At 39.9% G+C, this 3,795-nt stretch overlaps 1 long non-coding RNA gene across 1 annotated transcript; it reads right to left on the bottom strand.

The window, feature by feature from the left end:
- Positions 1-472: 472 nt before the first annotated feature.
- LOC140591799 (uncharacterized) lies at positions 473-2,300 on the bottom strand. Its single transcript, XR_011992100.1, has 3 exons — positions 2,220-2,300; positions 1,881-1,966; positions 473-874 (listed from the first exon to the last, which is right to left on the bottom strand). It is a non-coding gene; the product is annotated as an uncharacterized lncRNA (long non-coding RNA).
- Between the last annotated feature and the right edge of the window lie 1,495 nt (positions 2,301-3,795).

Here is a 3,795-nt window from a genome sequence, read left to right as displayed (position 1 = left end):
AGTTTGCAAGAAATGTGGACGAACAGTGGCCGCAAAAGGAGGAAATACGTCGAACATGTTCTCCCATATTCGCGAACACCATCCCTCCGTGAAGATAAAGGTAAGTTCCATTTATAACTTAAAGCCGTATTATTTCTGTGATGCAGAGGGAATCCCGGAATCCAGTCATGTAATTGGAGTCAATTACAGTATAATTCAGATGCCACGTAAAATGTCCGATTTGATAGATAGATGGATGAATAAATCAAAATATAGCTGTGCAGCAAATTAAATCGCGATGTGCGTCTGTGAATATACAGCGCAAAAAGGCTGCCGCTTGCTCATTAACCAACTACCCCCCCCCCCCCACACACACACACACACACACACACACACACACACACACAGCGGCACAGATGATTATTTTGTCCTCCAGGTTCGTGTGCCGCCCCCCATAGAATCCCTCCCGGCGCCCTCCCAACTTCATCCCTTATCGTCTCCGCTCGCCCATCCTCTAGAAAAACGCTTTATTTAGATTATTTTTGTTTTCCTCCAAGTTCGTGTGCCGCCCCCCACGTGACATGAAAAAGTGCCGCCCCGGGCGGCTGCCCCGTTCGCCCATGCCTAAAACCGCCACTGCATGATGGTCATGGTTTTTAAAGCGTCTGCTGTCTCATTCACTATGTGAAGACGTGAACACATGAACATATCCAGAGCTACTCTCAAGAGAACACTTAATGATCATTTTATAATTTTATTTAAAAGAATAATCATCAAATACACTAACTGAAAACTCATAGGTGTTTAGTACAAGTGGACACATTCTCTCACCTCAGCGGTCAAGATTGAGCCCTGAAAATCTCAACATGCTTACATTTCTTCATCATAATCTGACCTGAAAAAAAGCAAAGAAATGCATGCTGCTATGATAATCTCAGGAAAATATTAACAAACATGACCCTGCACATATTGCTCTCCCATATATGCTGTTAAAGAGGAAGGACAGTTTGATTTATTCTTGTCTAATATAAAGAGAAATAACTTATTCCTTATTTTGTTCAAATGGGAGATGCGCAGCTTTATTTTATTTATTTTTCCCCCAAAAGTTAGACTCATACTTCCATAAGTTTTTTTTATTTTCATTAAAAAAAAGTTTGTTACAATAAACCATGTTCATCCAAAAACCATATCTCTTTTTATTCATTTAAGGGTCATTGTAGCTGATGATTATACTAATAATAATGATAGTTTAATACCGTATACCACGAAACCGTGATATTTTCTGAGACGATTATCATACCGTGAAAATCTCATACCGTTACAACCCTAATCCCCACCTTCAGATCAGATCACTAAGACCAATTAATCTGACTCCATTAAATTATGCTGCTGTTTGTAATAGGGTCAGTGGTGGCCTAATGGATAGGGAAGTGCACTTGTAATCGAAAGGTGCCACTGAAGTACCCTGAGCAAGGTACCACCCCCAAGCACTGCTCTCCTCTGCAATGTCATGGTGTCATATAGGTTAAATGCAGAGTACACATTTTGTTGTTGTGCACTGTGTGCTGTGGTGTGTCAATGACAACTAATCACTTCACTTATATGCCATGCACTACGAGGCATCACAGAAAATATTTAAAAAGTATGACACAAAAGGAATTGTATTACTGATTAATGAATAGTTTGTTTCCAAGTTATAAATAATATAATAACCGATACATTAGATGTTAAAAGTTATAACACCCATAAACAATGACAACTGTATTACATGAAATGGTTGCCAATTGTTAAATGGTTTCCAAATTTGCGACTAAGAGAGCCCATGCGGCAATCAATCAAATGAGTCAATCAATATATAAACAAACAAACAAATACGGAGGAACAAAACATAAAACATGCACCTCTGAGTCTCTGATTTCCGATCGGGCACTTGTGTGCTCCAGATGTGGTAGTCCCCAGCAGTCATCACTGCACACTGGTAGATCTCCTGTCATACATATCAGACCATGCATGAAAATATTAACCAAATAAGTGTTTCACCACATTTCTGTGATACTGAGCCATCTTATGAAGCATATAACACTTTCTTAGGGTGGCTGAAGGTTGGTATACATTTAGCTGCAGATCAAGTACCCACTGCAAACATACATAAGTATACATATTCTAAAAAACATGGATGTGTTAAGGTTTTTATTAAGTTGTACAACCAGGCCCTCAAAAAATATATATTGTCTTCATACCAGGGGATGCTGCAGTTGTCATACCATGAGCTGGTGCTGCTGTTGTTGTTTGTGCTTGTTCGGCTGGTGCTTCAGCTGGTGCTGCAAAAAAGCACATTTTAAACCAAATGATTTAGAATGAGTTAAATCGGTTGTACTGCATGCATTTCTCATCAACGCTATGCTGTCTAGCATTTCTGACAGATTTGTAAGTTATAGCTTTATGATCTTTCAAATTGCAAAATAAACATGAGGAATCACCTACAATTAAAAGACAAATATAACTTCACGGCACCGGACAGCAAAATTACATAAACATGACATAAACATGACATTACCACTAATAATTTAGAATGAGGGTGGAATACATACCCAAAACTGTCTGACCATTGGAATTTAACTGTATGTCCACTCCTTTGCCCAATCTCTTCTTCATGCTTTCTATGGTTCTTGAATTTCTAGCATTGTTGTAGTGACACAAAATATTTCGCATCAAAAAGACATGCGATGAGGGAGTCATCATGTTGAGAAAATGATTGTTTTTCCTCATTCCAGCAAAGAGCTGTTCAGCACACGGGCTGTTGATCCAACCACGTAACTCTGGGACCAGTTCCACCTTTCGCAAGACATCCCTGGCATCTTTTGAGTTTGCCTCATGAAATCTATCATAAAGAGCATAATGCTCAGACGATCCAGTTATAGGGTGGCCATTTTCATCAGGAACTGGCTTCTTGGTGACTAGCCATGGCAAGCTCACTTTTATCTGTCCAGTAGTGGCACATCTGATGTTATCTTCAGTAGGCTCAAGTAACCTACCCCCATGAGGTTTGAAGGGTAATGATTCTGGATCTCTTAGGTTGGTATGTGTTGCCAACCCTCTCGCAAAATCATATAATACAATGTTTGGAAAATGTTTCATCGACAATAAAAGGTCAGCAAAGTCCCGGGGGCTCTCAGCCCTTATGTTGAACTTAACACCATACACCACAGCACAAGGACAGGTGACCACAGCCCATCCACCTGTTTAAGGAAACTGTAAATCAGAGTGCAACCATTCCAAGTAATGAAACTAAGAACTGTCTGTAAAAACGGTCTCTCAGTAATAGAACACAACTTACCAGAAGCTCCCCAGATCTGTGAAAACACCTTATCATAACTCGCTCTGTTCTTCATTTCTTGTTGAAGTCTCGTTACCAGGTCCATCCGTGAGCCTTTGGGGTCTATGCCACACTGTCGGCACAGAGCACGCACAGCTTCCATCTATAATGAACATTAGTATAGTTGGTCTGGCGTGGTTCAAAAACACACATCTTTGACAAAACTGACAAAAATTGACTTAAGTTCAGTACCTTGAGCTTAAGAAGTTCATCAGTCAGTCGGTCCTCTGTGAGGTTAAACTCAGATTCCTCCTTTGCACTACAAGCAGAATACACTTCTTTGTATTCAGTGTTGAGTACAACATCCCTATCTCTTGTGTGAGGACCAATCCACGGAGCCCAACTATGGTAACTGGGATGGACGACAAATGGGTTTGACTTGTTGCCTTTAAATGATGTTAGAAAATATTATTAACATAACAGTACATTATTCCACGATA

The sequence above is a fragment of the Paramormyrops kingsleyae genome, chromosome 6, assembly GCF_048594095.1.
Source record: "Paramormyrops kingsleyae isolate MSU_618 chromosome 6, PKINGS_0.4, whole genome shotgun sequence".
Lineage (NCBI taxonomy): Eukaryota > Metazoa > Chordata > Actinopteri > Osteoglossiformes > Mormyridae > Paramormyrops > Paramormyrops kingsleyae.
This window is presented reverse-complemented; position numbering and strand designations above follow the sequence as displayed.